The sequence below is a fragment of the Nesoenas mayeri genome (assembly GCF_963082525.1).
Source record: "Nesoenas mayeri genome assembly, chromosome: 4".
NCBI classification, from domain to species: domain Eukaryota; kingdom Metazoa; phylum Chordata; class Aves; order Columbiformes; family Columbidae; genus Nesoenas; species Nesoenas mayeri.
The window spans coordinates 16782638-16802883 of record NC_137540.1 but is presented as its reverse complement, the minus strand read 5'-3'; positions in this window follow the sequence as shown (position 1 = coordinate 16802883).

Genomic DNA, 20246 nt, shown 5'->3' with positions numbered 1-20246 from the left:
AAAGTAATACAGCCCTAAGCAAGGATACTTTTGATTATGCCAGAAGTGGTGGGTGGCAACATAATTTTGTCAGTGTTCCCTATCTTCTCGTAAGCCTGCAGTAGCAAATTTTTCTCACCTATTACATTAAAAGCCTAACTCTAAGGTAAGGAATTTTAGATTTAAAAAATAATGTGTTTGGACCATATGGCAGAATTGTTTTGTAACAATTAGTTTGCTTTTCTTTTTGAATCAAGAAAAAAAAAATGCTACAAAAGTCAAATTTGATCCATCAGTAATACAATTTTCCTTTTCTTCTTTCAGAGAATGTATTTACCTTTCTACATGAGACCACTGAACATAGCTGCTTCTTTATTTTTAATCCTGAAATTTAGAGTATTTTAAGTTATGCTTGGAAGTGTCAAGACCAGATTCTTCTGGGAAATGGTTCAAGTTAGAAGGAATGGCAGACTACAGAATGAGGCTTTATATAGAAGTTTTTCATACCCAAGGTATCCCAGAGTGCTTTTAGAAAGACATTGCCACATTAATCATATAAATCCAGAGAACCGTTCAGAGATAACAACATGAGCCCAACAACTGCTCACAGCTTAGTTCAAAGTGCAAAAAGGTTTATATAGGTTGCTAAAACCTAGAGAGAGTACAGTATAAAAATTTTCATTTTTTATTGCTTAGGCATGTTAGATAGAGTGCTCATATATGTAAGTCAAAATTGATCTATCAGCTTAAAATTAGGTCCTTAGGGGACTGTTTGTTTGCACTATTCTCATGCTCACTGCAGTACCTGACTGCTTTTAGGAAACCTCCTTCTCTCCAAGCTTCCAATCCAACAGTTTTTCTCAAGAAATCATCAACATCAGATAATTTTCAAATTTTGCAAGGAGAAAGTGTAGATTCAGAATGGGATCAGCAAAGTCAAACTTTCACCTCCAGTTCCATTGCCTGAACAATGTGATCAAGGTTTATCAACATACTACATAGGCTACACAATAATAGATTCCTGGGTTTGTTGTTAGTGTGTTTTGTTTTAATGTTATTTGCACCCTGGAAACATAAAAAAAAATACACTAAGTCCTTTAAAAAACAAAATAAATGAGGACAATACTACTTCACACATATCTATTGTTTGCAATTAATATGCATGAAATATGATTGTAGTGCTAGTTATGCTACTTTATACACATTATGTGAAATGCCCCATAATCCTGGCAATATTGTTTTCTTTTTTTCCTTGTAACAGTTTTAGTCATACAGGTGACAAATATTTCACATAATATAAACAACGAAATGCATCTGAAAACATCAAGCTTTCTGAAAATCCATTCTGATAACCTTAAAAATAATGAATACATTCTTAAGCAGAAAGACCTCATTTAGAATGATTAAATGAGAGAAGCACTATTTGCTGAGGGGTTTAAAATGAATACTTTACACAAATATGGGGATGATACCTCATCTCTTAGTAGCAAAGCAAGGAGGGAATCATGACACTTGTGCCATTGATTTCCCACTTACTTATGGAGAGAGAGGGAAGAAGAAAACACTCTAGCTGCAAGTAGCTTTCTTGGAAAAAAATGTTAAGATGAGAGAAAATCCAGATCTACAAAGCACTTAGGTAACCTTCATGTCCAAAACAATAAGACTCAGCTCTTAATCCTGACAACACTTTGTAGAAGCACTGTTAATTTCTTATATACTTGTGTCTATCAGTAAGACCATGAAATTTAACATGCATCAGTGACTTCAACACCTGAAGAAATAATAGTATCAAGACAGTCAGGAACATGTTAAAAAAAACCATACATACAAAACCCCTACCCACAACAAACCCAAACAAACAAAACAAACAAGAACTAAACAAACAAAAACAAACACAACCAAAAATCCAAAACCATTTATGTAAAGAGAAGGAGATATTTTCCATATTTTGTATGAGTGAAGATGAAAACTCTGTTGTAAACCATCCACATCTTGTGTCTTGTTTCCCCAAATTCAGGAAGACACCATTCCTACTGATGAGGCTGGGATGAAACCAGCCTTTATCCATCCTGAGGAAGATCTGTTGCAGTTCAAGAGAGAAATGCAGCATTTGTAGGGCTAGAGGTCAACACTGAAGATACATCATCCTCCAGATTTAGACCACCTTCTTAAAAGATAACAATGAAAGCTTGAGTTTCCTCAGGCAGACATTGTCTTTCTGAATTATTTTTCTAACTAGGCATCACTTTTACAAAAAAACGGGTCAAAGCACCTCCATGAAATGCATGAAATCTCTATTATTTCCTCAGAAAAGGCACCTGAAGTAATGTAAAATATTTGTAAAACATTCCCATTCCCTCAATACGTTTAAAAAAAAAAAAAAAAGTCCTGTTTAATCCCAGCCCAAGTAAATTGAGAGACTTATTCTGAAAGTCTCAACTTTTGTTCCAAACAGCAAGTAGAGCAGGGCAGCTTGTAAGCCTATATATACAAGTACGTGTGCACATACACATTACTACTATAAGCACATAATGAACTGCAAAGAACCAACGGAGCGTTAATCGGCATACGCATGACTGCATAGTGCCTTTACACTTTGAATGGAAACACACAGCCTAATAATATACTGCAGATTTGTAAAAAGTCAGTTTTGTCTTTTTCAGTAAAATTCATCCAAATTACTCTGATCTTTATGAATATTCAAAATACATAATGAATATACTACCAGTGCTTTCTTAACTATTTCTTCCTTTCACTGGAATTCTAATGTATTTATATATATATATATATATATATATATATATATGCTATTTTACTTTTTTTTTTTTTCCTCCTTTCATTATCTATATAATATAGATTCACTGAAACACAGAACGTTGGGGATTGGAAGGGACTTCAAAAGATCATCTAGTCCAATCCTCCTGCTGGAGCAGGAACACCCAGATGAGGAATGTTTCCAGGCAGGTTTTGAATGTCTCCAGAGTAGGAGACTCCACAACTCCCCTGGGCAGCCTGTTCCAGAGCTCTGTCACCCTCACTGAGAAGAAGTTTCTTCTCAAATTTAAGTGGAACCTCTTGTATTCCAGTTTGTACCCATTACCCATTGTTCTATCATTGTTTGTCACTGAGAAGAGCCTGGCTCCATCCTCATGACACTCACCCTTTATATATTTGTAAACATTAATGAGGTCACCCCTCAGTCTCCTCTTCTCCAAGCTAAAGAGACACAGCTCCCTCAGCCTTTCCTCATAAGGGAGGTGCTCCACTTCCTTAATCATCTTTGTTGCACTACGCTGGACTCTCTCCAGCAGTTTCTTGTCTTCTTGAACTGATGGGAGAGAACTGGACACAATATTCCAGGTGTGGTCTCACCAGGGCAAAGTAGAGGGGAAGGAGAACCTCTCTCGACCTACTAACCATCCCCCTTCTTATACATCCCAGGATAACATTGGCCTTCCTGGCCACAAGGGCACAGTGCTGGCTCATGGTCATCCTGTTGTCCACCAGGACCCCCAGGTCCCTTTCCCCTGCGCTGCATAGGTCATTCCCCAATTTATAATGGAAGCTGGGGTTGTTCCTACCCAGATGCAAGACTCAGATACAGGCCTCCAACTGAACTCTCTCCCATTGACCACAACTCTCTGTCTTCTTCCCTTCAGCCAGTTTGCAGTCAACCTCACTACCCAATTGTCCAGACCATAGCTGTAAGGATGCCGTGGGAGACTGTGTCAAATGCTTTACTGAAGTCAAGATAGACCACATCCACTGTCCTGCCATCATCTATCAACCTCGTTATGTCCTCATAAAAGTCAATGAGACTGGTCAAGCACTATTTCCCCTTGGTGAAGCCATGTTGACTGCCCCTAATGACCCTCTTATCCTTGATATGCCGTGAGACAGAACCAAGAAGAAGTTGTTCCATCACTTTCCCAGGGATGGAGGTGAGGCTGACCAGTCTATAGTTACCCGGGTCCTCCTTCTTGCCCGTTTTGAAGACTGGAGTGACATTTGTTTTCCTCCAGTCCTCAGGTACCTCTCTCATTTCCCAAGACTTTGAGAAGATGATGGAGAGTGGTACAGCAATGACCTCAGCCAGCTCCCTCAGAACCCGTGGGTGCATCCCATCCAGATCCATGGATTTATGGATGTCGAGATTGTCTAATTGCTCCCTAATCTAGTCCTCATCAACCGAGGCAAACTCCTCCATTTTCTTGACTTCTTCTGGGGCCTCAGTGGTATGAGGCTCCTCAGGACAGCCTCTGGCAGAGTAGACAAAGAAAGCATTCAGTAACTCTGTCTTCTCTGTATCTTGTGGGGGACTACGGTGGGTCCTTGGAATTCCTGACGGAGGGCATGGGAACAGAAATTAGCCTTTAAGATATTAAGGCCTACCCGTGAGAAAGATAGAAGTAAAGGAGTATCTGGAGATGTTAAGGATGTACCCATGAGAGAGACGGGAGTAAAAGAGTAACACTGCTGATAGAAAAAATAGCCAATGAGATGTTACTGCTGTAACTTGTACACCAATAGTGAAGAGACATATGAATTGGTAAAACTGTATAAAAATGCACTTGTGGCGACAAATGGCATCTACTATTTTCATCCTGGAAGAACTTGGTCTATGTCGTTTGTTCATCTCAACTGCGACAGTATCTTCTGTCACCAGGGCACCCACCTCATTCATCAGTGGGCCTACATTGCCTCTGGTGTTAGTTTTATCCACCACGTATTGGAAAAAAGCGCTTTCTGTTGTCCTTGACCCCTCTCAGTAGGTTTAATTCTAAGGAGGCCTTAGCTTTCCTAGCTGCCTCCCTACATCCTCTGACAACAGCCTTATATTCTCCCCAAGTGGCCAGCCACTCCTTCCATGACCTATAAACTCTCCTCTTCCACTTGATCATACCCAGTAGTTCCCTGTTTAACCATGCAGGTCTTCTGACTCCCTTCCTTGACTTCCTACATGTCGGGATGCTCTGATCTTGTGCCCGGTAAAAGCAGTCCCTGAACACTAACCAACTCTCTTGGCCCCCTTTACCTTCAAGCAGCCTTGCACATGAGATTTCCCCTAGCAATTGCTTGAAAAGGCCAAAGTTTGCCATGCTGAAGTCCAGGGTTGCAATTCTACTTCCTATTCTGTTCCTGCCACAGGAGATCCTGAACTCCACCATTTCATGGTCACTGCAACCAAGGCAGCCCTATTTATCTTTTACCACTGAAAGGGTTAACCTTGTTGCTCTCAACTAAAACCTCAGTATGCAATGTTTACAATAGCTACTTTGTACTGTGAAACTAAGGCTGAGAAAATTACTTCTATTCAATGCTTCTGCTTTAAAAAGGATAATGATTTCATCTGGTTAGAGCTGTCTGTACCTACTTAGTTTATTGCAGGGAAGAAATTGCCTGTTCACTCATGATAAGATAATTTGTCGGCCTGGAAATTAAATTATCCATCCCAGTTTACCTTGAGGAGGAATACTATGTAATACCTATTTGTTCCATTGCACCCTTTAAATCCAAAATACCCTTTACTCTACAAATACGTTCCATGTAATCAGAGACATTAAGACAAGTTAAAATAGCCCCTGACTGTAAATTAATTAGGCTCCAAAGTTATCAATTGTGTAAGCCTTGAACCCAGTGGAACTAAAAGAATATTGAATAAATAATTTCTTTTAAAGAATAAAACTAAGGCTGAAATACATCTTATAGTTACCTTGGTTGTGTTGTTTGTTTGTTTGGGGTTTTTTTTGTGTGGTTTGTTTTGGTTTGGTTGGAGTTTTTTTGTTTGGTTTGGTTTGGATTTTTTGGTTTGTTTTGTTTGCTTGTGTGTGGGTGGGTTTTTTTAATTATTATTTTTAATACTCTGAGGGAAATTCACCATAAAAAAAGCCATGTCAAGTACACATCTTCACTCTGCCAAACCAGAATAGCTTTTATAGATATTCCTACAAGATGGAACAACAGGCAGGATAAAAACTTATTTTCTACCTAAAATTTTAATCTATATAAAGGATTAAGGTAGGAATGTGGCTAATGTGTTTTTCTCATGTATCTGCCAGGTTGTACTTAAATACATGAGTATGTTCTGGTTTTGAGAGACACTGGTTTGTAAAGTTATCATTTCTTAACTAGTTTTAAAGGTCAAGCTAAGTAAAAGGGTTTTAAAACTTAAAACCTGCTTTCACAAAATCACAGTAATTAGCAACAGCCATGGTTCTAATCCAAGGAGAACACATCAGAAATGAGTAGGGCATGGTAGGGCATAGCTCTCAAGGCACTGTTTGACAATAGTCACTAAAAACAGCATCTGAATCCTCTATAAAGCTCATCTATGGAACCACATAATCCAAGAGATTCATTAACTTCTTACTTACATAAATTGAAGAAGAAAAAAAAAAAAAGTCTACATAAATTAGATTTTTCCATAGCATACTTTTCCAAGCCTTTGAGTGGTGATGAAGAGAAGCTGGTCTTGTGATGATGATAATGGATGACAAAACAAGGCTTTGCACTGCTGGCTCCAACAGACTCTGAGTGTGACCTTGAATGAATCATATAATCCCCGTTTCTGTTTCTTCACTGTGAAACAAGGACAATAGTTCTTACTCTCGGTGATGAACTGTTTGGGGAATTAACTAGATGTTTATAGTAAACTTCAGATGTGAAATACACGAAACTATCCACTTTATTTGAAGCTTAAATATATTTATTTTTGAGTTCTAGGTATATGAGTTTTCCAACAAAACATTTTTTTGCTCCCCTCACATACTAGTTTGACAAAAATGATCCTTTTCATGGAAGCAGAGGATTTGATGAAGTTTTAATGAGGGCAATTGCTCAGGTTCCATAGAAGATTTCTACATCTATCCTAGTACAACTGGGAAGTGTGAGTAGATTTTACTGCTGACACAGGTGTTTACTAAGCCTGTATTCCAGCTAAGAAGAAGTATACAAAACTTCTAGTGTAGCACTAACATGGAAATATCAGAGTATTCCCTGACCTTATTTAAAATCTTGCTATCTTAGGCTCACTCGTACATTAACAACTGCTATATAGAGTAAATGTTACAGTAATACATTTCCTTTTGTCGTGTCCTACATTATGGAAATGTTCCGACGACTTCGCAAAGTTCAACGGTCACAGTTAAGAAACATACGTGGATTAAGAGCTGGAAAGGGGATTTTAGATTGCATGGAAAGAAAATTCTCCTCAATTTCTAGGTCTGATTATTAGCAAATTATATTATTTATTATGTAGAGAAGTATTTACTGGGCGGAAACTCTGCATGCAAATATAACATGCTTAGACATTAGTCATTAAAAATGGCAAAGCATCTCCATTATGTTTCAAAAGAGCACTTAAGCAAGCAGAATTCGAGCAACAAAATTAAAAAAAAAACCTGAATTATTCCATCATCTAATGAACTGAACTCATTTACCTCTGGATCGCATAGTGTGCACTCTCAGTAAGAAAGGAGAATACATTATGTGATCTAAAAGCAGCAATAAAATGGGTAGAGCAAAATCATCTTTTGACATAGAGACTGTTGGCCTGATTTATTTTGTACTTACCATCTACTGTGTACTAGTGAGCAATAGTAATTGTTCCAGGAGTTACTCCTGATTTCTACTGGTTCACTAGGGAAGGTGAATATTAACGTTAAATATTAGCTATGAAATATTTCAGGTTTTTTAATATACATTAGCACAGTTGGTTTTGAGAAGTATTCTCTTAAATAATGTAGTCTCTATAAACAGTATAAATGAACCCTTTGTTTAGCTGCATTTTTTTCTCATTGAACTGGAAAATACTGCTTTCCATTGCCTTCTCCACTAACCCTTGGCAATTAGTGATATATTCATTTCAAAAATCACAAGCCATGGACTTAGAATTCTTCAGAAAACAAAAAACACCAAAAACCAAAAGCAAAACAAACAAAACCCCACAACAAAACAAACAAAACAAAGAACACTCAAAAAAACTATTAAAAAAATAAACTTCATCTAGTACTTTTTTTTTTTCGTATTTTTTATTTACCAAGAAGGATGCACAGACCTAACATAGTTAAATTTCAGTCTCAAATAGTGGCTTTAGCCGTCTGTATGGCTCAGATGCAATAGTTTGAAGTTCATTATTTTTTGTTCTGAAGCCACCCTGCTGTTCTCACCAAATGAAAAGCAGGTCAGAACCAAGGTATTTAATTAGCTGGGAAGGCAGATGATGCTTAAGTTCACTGCTAATCATTTTCTAACTGTTTATAATTTTTCATCAGGGGTAGACTGACAATAAAATTTCAGAACAACAAGCAGAAAATGATAATTTATCATTAATGGGTGTGAGGAGTAGCATTACAGTTAACTTTAGTAAAGAGAAGGACTAAAAATGAATAAACTATAAAATATTAAAAATAAAAATACGTCTTTGTTACACCTGAGCAGTACTCAATTGAATAGTAACAAACCAATAGATTGGCATAAAAAAAAATCCACTAATGAGATCTCAAATTATCGAACCACACAAAGAAGCTCCCCAGCATGTGCAGTTTCTGTTTGCCTAGGTGGTTCAGAGCTTGAACCAAGGATTTGTCTCTCTGGTTCCATCAAAACTCCACATGTGTACATACTGCAGGCAGCTAAATTTTACATGATTACTAGCAGAATAAAATCCGTATTGTTTGCATTAATTTTAACTTTGAATAATAATATTAAAATGTCTCTCCTGTAATTTTTTCTTGCAAGGTCCTTCTTTTCAGTATATCACACAAGTTGTTATACTCAGAAATGTAATTTTTAATTTAACTTTACTGCTCTTAAGTTGAAGTATTTCCAACCTTAAGAACTTCCAGTGTCCTATCCATAGCAAAGTGGGATAAGAACATAAAAGCTTTTTTTGCAATTCTATGAGGAAATACAGTAACTAGGAGTTCTACTCATCAGAAATCAGGTTTCCATAGATGCAGTATCTTCAAAATTTTCAACGATTTGGCTCCCTAAGAAGCCAAAGCTTTTCATTTGAAATACAGCCACCACTACACACCTGAAAACTTCAGAGCAGCTGTCTCATTTGAAAGTCAGCACCAGTGATTGCCACATTTCAGCTAACACAAAGAAAACCAGCCTCTTCAGTGAAATAGGGAGTTCTCCAATGACTTCAAGTATTTTCCAGTAAACAGAGCTGTGTTTTATTTAAGGCAAAAAAAAAAAAAAAAAAAAAAAAAGTAACAGTGATACAGTATTTGGTATGGTAAGGAAAGCCTTTTCCTTGTTGTTAATGAAAATCAGCCAGATAGTTATATCATTAATGAAATTTTCACCATTTAGCTGCTAGGTTAAGATTCTTCCTAATAGGTAGCTTAATAACTAGTGCTATTAAAGAAAGTACACAGAGCCTTAATTCAAAGCACTAATGAGTCCCGGATCAGTGAAGATTATTACAATGGAGGAATAGGGACTTGGTGCATAATAGCCTTGTCTATAAGGATCAAGAAGGGACATATCTGCTTGCTGGTGGAAGCAGGATCAAAGACAGATTTTGTTTAGCTAGTAAACTGTTTACTTCTACCATTATCATAAGACCCCTGAAATAAAGCGTGGAATTTGAGAAAGGAGATTTTGATTTAAAAGCTAGTTCTCTGGCAAAGAATCTTCATGAAGATTAACGGGTAAATCAGGCATTGTTTCTAATCTTGTAAGTGAATAAAGTAATCAGGAGAATACTAAGGGAATGTCGAGGTTATCACATTCAGTAGTTTTGATATTCTGATTATTTATTTAATCCATTCAACTACATTGTTATTTTGATTCTTTTGTGGAATCCCTTTTTGAGAGAAGATACATTGTTCTACAAATTCCTGCCTTAGACTATATTCTGTGACAGGAGAAATTGAATAGATGTGGATAACACAGGAATCCCAGTTTGTATATCCCAGGATGTACAAACATTATAAATTCACTCATACATAAAGTTATAGAGATATGTTTTCAGTAAGATGAAGTTCACAGGAAGCTGAAGTATAAATGCTACTGTGTTTGTATAAACTTGTTTCATGTGAGTTTTTCATTCAAATGTCTTAATTTTCTCATTGACCAGGTTATCTCAGTCATAAAAATAACTGTGTCCACAGATTTAGCTAGAGAAAATTTTTCTGAAATGGAGAATAAAATCGATCTTGTTAAAGCAAGAAGTATTTGTTTTTCTTATTTTGTTGCTGATGTTTTTAAATAATGAATTTGGATGGCACACATTTTCATTGGTACATATTGCTTCCATCTCTTATGGAATTCTGGGACCTTTGAAATTGTGTAGATATGTAGTGAAAAACCTGCATTATCACACACACTTCTTCCTTTCAGGACATTGTGGCAAGCATCAAAACATCACATTAGGAGACAATAAGGAAAAATGGGGAACAATCCCTACTAGTTTGGAGCGCAAGACACAGAATAGGAAAACCCAAACACATTCTAGAATGTTGCTTAAAAGTTTTGCCAATTGACCTTACAGTTTTCTCATATATTTGATACCCTTCCCAACTAGTTTTTGGGGTACACATTCTTTTTGCATCCATAACTCTTTCTGCTTCAACTACATTATAATAATGGTTATGTGCTAGGCTCTAGAGCTTCCCAGCTCATTTAAGTGTGTGTATATATATATATATATATTTATACATGTATACATATATATAAATAAAACTCTTATGTGCCGGCCCTGGCCCTGCAAAATAATAAAAATACTTTTGAGCATTCCAGACAAGTAGTTCAGACAGCAGAACAAAGATTTTCCAACATACCCTTTTGAAACCAAACATTAAAACTGTTCTTAAGAAACATTACAAGTCCTTCTGACCACCGGCTTCCCAACAGCTGGCCTCTGGTGCTTGAGGGGAAAATTCAGGAACCCTCCCAGTGCACAGTTAAAAGGTGTGATGTCCATAAAAAAAAAAAAAAAAAGAAAATAAATAAAAAAATCCTAGGTGCTATCATTGTCTTTTACCCTGAAGCATGAGAATCTATATCATTTCTCTATCCCTGATTATTTTTAAAAACTAGTATCTCTGTCTGGTTTTACAATCTATACAAACATCCATTTCCTTTTCTAATCTGACTGAGCTCTTGACTCCAGTAATACATTGTGGCAATGACTTTTGTTAGCTTATTGTTGCCTGAAAAAAATAATTCCTTCTGTCAATTTTAGATTTGCTGTCTCTCAACTTCTCTGAATACTGCCTTCCTCCAACATTATGGCAGAAGCTAAGTAAAAAGCCTGCACTAGCATCTCTATAACCTTATTTTTACATGTTGTCTTCTTGACTCAGTTATTTTTCATGTCCCATCTTGTTCATCTCTGTTCCAAAGTAAACTGCTCCTGTCTTTTCAATCTTACTTCATACGGTCGTTTTTCCACTTCTCTAAGCGTTCTTATTGCTAACCTCTGAATCCGTTCTATTTTTCCTATAGTCATTTTTTAAATAAAATAAGCAGAGCTGAAAGCTGTATTCCAGAGGCAGCCTAGTTTATGAATAGCCTAATACCATCAATATCAATTTATTAAAAATCCTAACCCTAGAGTTCTTTTCTTTGTTAACTGTTACTGTTGACTGATGAGAAGGGTTTGCAGTTTGGATTTCTGATCTGGAAGTCACAACTACAGTACATTTGATCCCAGATGTAGTGTAATAAAATTCATGGAATATATTTCCTAATACCTGCTAGACTTACTGAATAGAGTGGATGTAGGGGATTTTGTTTGTCTTCATACTTTATAATCAGAGAGCAACTGCACACACTGAACATGGACCAACAGTGGTTTCCATTCACTCTTGAAAGTCTAGTGCTTCAGGCACTGTTTCAAGTAATGTCCTTTTATTTCAAATAAAGAGAGCCAAATGATCTCCTGGAGTAAAACCAGGTCCCCAGAGAGCATCCGAGTCTCTCTTTTGACAGTAGGTAGTAAAATTCACTATTATTGACCATTTTCACATGATAACTCACAACTGTTTTCTTCTTGTATGGTAGCAATTTAGAGCAAATACTGCAAATGTGATGGAAATTGTGCCTGAAGCATAACCCCTCACCACAGAACCGTTCCTTATCATTAGGTCTTATGGGAGATATTCCTCTCACTTCTGTGTTCATGAGTTCAGTTTATTCTTCATGAACCAACCATGTTGCATTGCTTCCCATATTATGGAAGGCAATTTTACATTAAGGTACTTCGACTTAATACCAGAAGGAGACTTCTGTGCCTTCTCTGGGAACAATTTGTTGCTGAGGACAAACATCTTATCTGTGGGATCAAATAAAATATTTTCCTGACCCTCAGAACTAGAAGTATTCAAGTCTTGTTATGTGTTGGTGGCAGACTGCTTTAAAGTAGACTTAATCATTTAATCGAAGTGATTTAGAAAACAAAGCAGGTACTAGTAGGGTTTATTTTTACCACAAAAATTCAAAAGTAGTCACCTTACAACCATTAATTCTGAAACAAACAAACAAAAAATCCAGGTCGCCAGTTCAACACTTATTAATACTTTAATTTCTTGCTTTTGTATTACAGCATTTAATGTAATTCTTTATATTGAAATGCAGATACCTTGAGAGCAATCCTGTGCAGATCTTGGGGCCTGTCTACCACATGTCAGGGACATACCCAGGGATGAGGTGGATGCAGGTGACAAAAGGAGATTTCTTCATGGAAGAAGATTATTCACTCCCTGAATTTCTACCCCTGATGTATGAAGGAGAAAAACAACCCTGTGTAGGCTGACTTCTTAGACCTGAAGAAGGAGTAAAAAGAGTCTGTGACTAAGTAGAAATGATTATGATAAGTAACAGATTTGTCATTGGAGGTGGGGGGGGAAGAAAAAAGTTACTGTACAATAGAAATTACTGTATTCTTAGATGGGTGAAAATTACTGTCTTTCTCTTTTACAAAAGAAGATAAGAGAAAGAGGGGCAATAATTATTTTTCTCCAACATTCTTTGGAAAAGTTTTCACCTGCGGGCATGGAACAGTATGCCTAAATCATCTTTGAAGTCCCTCTTGTTTCTCTCATGTTTGCAGGCTCAAAGGTCCAAGTCCCTCCAACAAAAGCCTTACTACTCTCCTCAAGAGAGGAATGGGGCAGGAGAGTCACATTGGCTCGTGTTAGTCACCTGAATCATCCAAGTGACACAGTAGCTGTCCTGAGACTGCCACTTTCCTTTGATGCAGGTAAGGACCAGCGCATGCCAGGGCAGGGAGTGGAACTTAAATATTTCCCTCATCATTTTTTTGCCTATGACATCCCTGTCTATATGCAGCTCCTAAGGAGATGATTCCCATTCTAGCATTATCCTAAATACAACGTAACTTGAAAACAAATAACTTAATTGCAGTCTATCAGGTTTTTTTGGGAATGGAAATCAGAAATCTAAATTATAATCTACATATCAGCTTTGCATTAGGAAACGGACATTGTCCAAGTACTTCACACCAGATTCTGCCAATGGCTAGAGCAATGTTAGAGTTATTGTGTGGTATTAGGTATTTCAAACATTTTAAAAATAAGCTAAATAAATTAATTTCCACTTCTGTAGTAAAACTCTGTTAAGAAGAATATTTGCTTCCTGATAAAAAATTATATAGACCTGTTAGTAAGCAGGGGTTTGGTTGTTGTGATCGATTGGTATTTTGGTTTTTTTTGTTTGTTTGTTTTTCTGGTTTTGGTAAGATTGTCAATGATGCAGAGATCCTATTTTATTCCACCTCAGACCATGGCAACTCCCTAACCTTATGACTGGAGAAAGCTTATATCTGTAACTTTACAGCTGTAACTGCTTTCTATTTTTTCTACTTCCTTCCAGAAACAGAAAGCCTGTTACGTAATAATTGTTATTTTTCCTGATAGACAGTTTTTACACAAAAGCCCTCAAGGAAGCCCAATATTCTTCATCCCGCTTTACTCCTGAAAATTACCAAGTAATTTTCACTCAAGTATGCCTGAGCTGTTTCTGAATATCTATGGCCTTGTGGATTGTTTGTCAGAAGTCTGATCCAGCTGTCATGGACCAGAATAGAAGTCCCACCTATCACAGTGAATAGACTTCTTTCTTAAGCATTTTTGGGATGCTCATCACATGAAGTCAGAAAAGAACATCAGACTCAGCCTTCTGGGTCAGTCACTCACTCATTAAAGTCACTTTTCAACACAGGGCTTCTGGGATAAACTTTGCCCCTCTACTTTCTGGCTGTTGCACTTCAGTTGAGGATATATTTTTTTTTTTTCCACTTGTCTTTCACTTTTTCTTATTCCCAAGGAGGTGGCTTATTCGCACCCAATTCTTTCCACTGTAAAGCACTTAACAAGACAGAAACTGCTATTGAGGTGTTGCTAAATCTGTAAAAGCTTCAGTATGATGCTTAATAGCAGTAGAAATTATTAAGTGCTATCTGATGCTCAAACAAAATTACTGTGTCTAGGTAAATCATAGGAAACCTTATGAAAAAGAGGCACTTTGAGTACTTTTCCATACCTTTGTATTTTGTGTTTCTGACATTTTACATTGTTTATAACAAACCTAGAAAAAACTTCTGGTGATACCAGTTTTCATTTAAAAAGGTAAAAATACATGTTCCAGGTAACAAATAAACTATGTATCGACTTCATATTTATTCTACTGCACATTATATAGGACTACTGGCTTTTTTTATACTATGCTTTTTCTTCTCAATTATATACAGCATCTGGCCATATTTTGTAGTATTAGAAAATATGAAACCTATTCATCAATGCCTTGCACCATCTGTAGTCATTATATTCATGCAAAGGGAATGCAGATCGCAGATCTATTACAGTGTTCAACATCAGGGCTCATAAATCAGATTTGTATAATTGCAGTAATTTCTAAATACTAGTATATTTCTATATTTTTATATAAAGAAGGCACCATAGGTACAGGAAGTCTTTGTAGGTTTTTAAGCATATGTCCTGGTTTTGTTAAAAAACAAGTTTCTCTTTTAGTGAATTTCCTTGTCAGCTAAAGCTTTCATATTAGCTGCATTTTCCTGGATATCCAGATACATGTTTTGGTAAACATAGCAATGGAATGCAAAGTTATGATAACAACTGATGCACATCTCGCAAGAGGGGCAACAAGAAACAGGTGAGCGACGAACTGACCAACTCAGTATAACATCCCATTCAAGAGAATACTTCATATAAAAGTGGGAGATGACAAGGATCTCGTCCTTTTCCCTTTTCCTTTTTCTTTATGGTCAACATTAGGAGAGGACCTTGCTAGTCAACCCTGCGAAGTGAGGTCTAGTGAGAGACTGAATCCAGCTCCCGTTGGCTGCAGAGTCCAATCCAGGACTTTGGGTGCTGGTTCTGCAGTTGTCGGGACTTTCAAGATTGGTTTTGTATCTTTTGTATTATTTTCTCTATTCTTATTAGTAGCATTAGTAAAACATTGTTAATTTTTCCAGTTCTCTTCTCTCTGTCTTTCTTTCCCTCCCGATCGCCTGTCCTGAGTAGGAAGGGGGAAGAGGGAGGGGCAAAAGGGGGAGTAGGGGGGGGAGCGGAGGTTAACAATACTTCTGCCAGGGTTTTATTGTCAGCCCACAATCAAAACCCTTGACAGCATAGTAGCATTTAAAGACAGGGACAAAGGTTCTACCTTTTAGAACATATCACCAGATACAGTTCACTATGTGAAATTTCATATCCTTCCCATAAAATAAAACCCACACAAAGAAATTGAAATGAACAAACATATACATTTGAATATTTTTCTGCAAAAATCCCAACTCTTAAAAATTGTTTTCTCCAGAGACAAATGACATTCAAATTTCATTAAATACCTTGCCCTGTTCATGCGTTTTCAGTATTCTTAACAAATCAAGTGCAAGAGTGCACAAGTGAGGATGCAATCTGAATTTATACAGGTTCAGTGGAATCAGATAGATTGGTAGTTCTTCAGATAAACTTCAAAATATTTGGTTTATTGCTGAAGATGTATCTCTTATGGGAAGAGAGAAGAGGAGAATAATTTATACAAGTGATATAAGCAAGAGACAGGAACAGTTACTTCAGTGATTAGTAGTCGCTTCCTGTCTAGGGTAGAAAAATAATCTGCTGCTATGGATTGCCAGCCCCAGGCTAGTCATGGTCCACACCGCACCTTCCAATTTAAACAGATTTCTCTAGCATAATGTGACAGGATCATAAAATAAAAAAGAGATGACCAAGTTTCTAATATGCTGGGGTATTATCCTTATGGGCTGGAATTTTCAAGCCCATCTTTTGAAGACACAAACCATGTCACGAGGGAAGTGGCAATGAAGAGTGTAATGAGCTGGGACTTAAATATGTGTTTTATTTCTGACTCTGTTATGGGCCTGCATAGAGACCATGTCCTCAGTTTCCAAGCCTTATAAAATTAATGTAATAAAATTACCTCACTGGGACATCTGCTCCAAGATCAGTTCAGTGGAAGATCTAGGTAGCAATATTGACTTGCAACACAGGGACCCTAGCCATGCAATCACTATACATACACTCATACATGTGTGACACTGAGCAGTCAGAGGCCTAACTGTAAACTTCTGTTGCAATTGTAAGTGTCCTGAAGTACCCTACATGGTCTTCAGGCTCAGCTCCAAAGATCTAAGGTCCTGTGTTGCATCAGACCACCCAGAAGTCACATATACTGCAGGGAATCTAAAAACGCACTAGATGCCTACATTTAAGTGCTGCCACCCCACCTTCTGCAGCCACAATGACACAATTCAAGTTCATTTCAACAAGAAGACCCTGTCAGTGTTTTATTTTTCTAATAGGCCCTCCTTAATTGGGGGATATTTCTCCAAATAGAAATCCAGTGCATTAAGACAAAGGCAAACTATTATCTCTTCAGTTCATGACTGTAACTTCCATTGACATTAATAGCACTGATCTCTGCAGATAGTGTACACAGAACAGATGTCCTAATAAAGAAATATTTCAAAAGTAGGTATCAGTAGACATCAGACGCCTTTCAATGACAACCACAAGTTTTGTTTAAATGCTCTGTTACCTTCATAGTTCAGGAAAAGCAATCTGGTCAGAAAGTAAGCTCGGAGAAAGATGCTACTGCTACAGTATTTGTCAGTGCATGTATAAGCACTTTATTGTCAATATTGAGCTCTTTCAGTGTAGTTCAACACATATCCAGTCTAAGAAAAAAAAATAGCTCTGCCTATCCTGAAGTATGTTCACTGATGAAGACACTTGGAGAGACAAATATCCAAACAGTCTGAAGCTGCACAAGAGAGGGTGTGTATTTATAGGTGATAACAGATTTCATAGTATGACTATCTAGAAACTTAGCCAGAGAGATGACACTTCGAATTTCATTCTGTTTGTAAAGGTGTAGTTATTCACAGATAGTGAAACATTCAATTTTAATATAAAACCAACTTGATAACTTGTATTAGTACCTTTCTAAAAAAGAAAAAAAAAAAAAGAAAAAAAAAAAAAGGTAAAAAACTTCTATTTGTACCTATTTATTTTTTTTCCCAAAAAAGCTATTAGACAAGGCTTTTGGAGTTTATTTTGCTTGTCTGTATTAAAGTGCATGCAAATATTCAGGAAAAAAGCCCTCTATTTCTAGACTCTTGCTTTTTCAAGGATATTTATCACCAACAGCGCTTTCGCATGTATGTCCAGGAGTTGTAGAAAGCACATATTTGATTTTGTGAGTCAGAGCAGTAATACAGTGGTAAAACTCCATCTGGCAAGCAAGCAAAAGTTCATTTTTGTATTTCTGTTATCATTAAATGTTATTCATGATTCTCATTACACTTGTCAACCTAGTGCAAGGTTAATTAGAGTTAATAACTGCTGTACTGATCCAAAAGGAAGAAAGGGCAAAGAGAGGGAAACACACTAATTATTAACCATCCAAAATAAAGGAAACTGACACACAGCATGCTGTGCAGATGGACCGATCTTGAGTTGAAGATGGAAAAAATCTGTTAGAAACATTACACATCCTTTAGGTTTGACTTTGAAAGGCATATGCATGGCTCAATAGCTGATATTAAAGAAAATATAATAATATCACAGAATCGACTGGGTTGGAAAAGACCACAGAGATCATCAAGTCCAACCCTTCGTCCAACTCCAGTCCATTTAATAGATCATGGCACTAAGTGCCACGTCTAATCTCAGTTTAAAAACCTCCAGGGATGGTGTGTCCACTACCACCCTGGGCAGGCCATTCCAATGCCTGACCACTCTCTCTGTAAAGAATTTCTTTCTAATATCCAGCCTAAATTTCCCCTGGCAGAGTTTAAGCCCATGCCCCCTTGTCCTATTGCTGACTGCCTGGGAGAAGAGAAGAGAATTATTTCAATACAAGACACAGAAACCTTTAATCCATTATTGACCTCCTTGGTAACTTTTAGATAGTAAATTCATTTTTATGCTCCTTGATTTGCTTGTCTGTGGAACAGAAATAATTATTTTAATCTACAGTGTAAGACCTCCTGAAGTCTCTGGAACTTCCATAAGAACTAGATACTCTTTTGATTCCTATATGCTAAGGCACCACAAGCAAAGTAAAATAATCTCACAGACAGCAGCACTATCTTGTGACATCATTAAGAAGAATTTCAGGTTTGTTGTTGTTTTGGCAGGGGAGTTTCATTGTAGGTTGGGGTTTGTTTGTTTGTCTGGCTTTGGTTTTTTTATTTTTTTTTTTTTCCAGTGTTTTTTATCTTATCAGTAAGGAATAATAGTTGTATTAAGCACTTAGTGTGTTCAAAATATTCTATCTATTTACTACAATGTTGTCCAAGAACTCTTGAAAATCCAAGTGAGTACTCAAGAAGTGCTTTAATAGTAGACAAAAAAAAAAAAAAAAAACAAACCAAAACCTGAAAGAACATATTAACGGAGTTTTCTTCAAAACCATAAAAGAAGTACATTGCAGAGCGAGAGCAAGGATAGGTTTCCTCACTTATTTGTCTCCTTTCCTTAAGGCAGTGGCTTACAATTAACTTTTAAACTTTACTTTTCCTATATTCAACCTTTTTGACAGCAGAACTCAAGGAACTTCCTTCTTTGTTGTGCTGTCTCACTCACACACTTAAAAATTACTGATTTCTATTTCCTGTATGTAGGATCAAAATGTAAATAAATAGATTTAAATAAATCCAAAACCATAATGAACTCTTACTTCTTCTACATACATAGACATAAATATGTATAATGATAAAAAAAATTAAGGAACTGATACAAGCTTAATATTTTTGAAGATAAAACTGCTTTTTCTAAATATCCTTACATAAGTTTTCCCTTCTGCTTTGCCCTGACACTATATGGAAGAATCTCTTTTGAAAAGAAAACTAATTACCTGGGAAGTTTATTTTGAATTAAATACTCCCTAATCCTACTCTGTTCCAGATGTGGAAGAGCAAAAAAAATTATGTTATTATTTCTTAAACATCACCGAAATTTGTACTAGACTTGGAGAAAATTACAAAGTCTTCCTTACTCTTGTCAGTACATTATAGTATTACTCTGCTAATATTTTTGTTTCAAAACAAGATATTAGCTGAGAGTTCCATACAAATGTGCTTGAAAATTCAAAGAAAAATACTTTTAAATAGCTGAGAACCTAATCACTGAGTGTATCTCTGGAAGAAAGAATACACATTTAAAAAAAATAGTCTTACAACCTCAAATTAAATCTTTAAGAGCCACTGACAAAACATAGATTAGTTATCGTCTCTCTGACTAGCACCATTAACATAGGTGGATGGCCATATGTGGTATAGTGATTTAGCTGTGGGACAAATCCACATGATCTTCTTTGCAAGGTCCTAATTTAGAGTTATGACACTTCAATAACACTCATATGTCATCAAACAGCTTTTCTCTTTGTTTATGTTGTCTGTGTTTGTTTTTTTTTTCTTTTTTTAGACAAAATGTACTTGATGGTATCTGTCTTGCCCCATAACAGTCAATGAATGACAAATATAGATTTACACTTTAAATAATGGGTTGAGATTTTCAGCAAGACATACAATTCTGACAGTTTGTGCCTCTATGACCCTCTTTAGGGAACATATTTCAACTTGCATAAGTAACTTGGAAGTAGAATCTATTTTATTTATTACTGTTTGTGAGCTTGTGTTTTAGGGTAAACAACAAAAAGAAATAAGACTGTCATTGTGAGACGCAATTATGTTTTAATTTGTGATATTCACAGTACTCTAAATCACATGCACAAAGACCTGG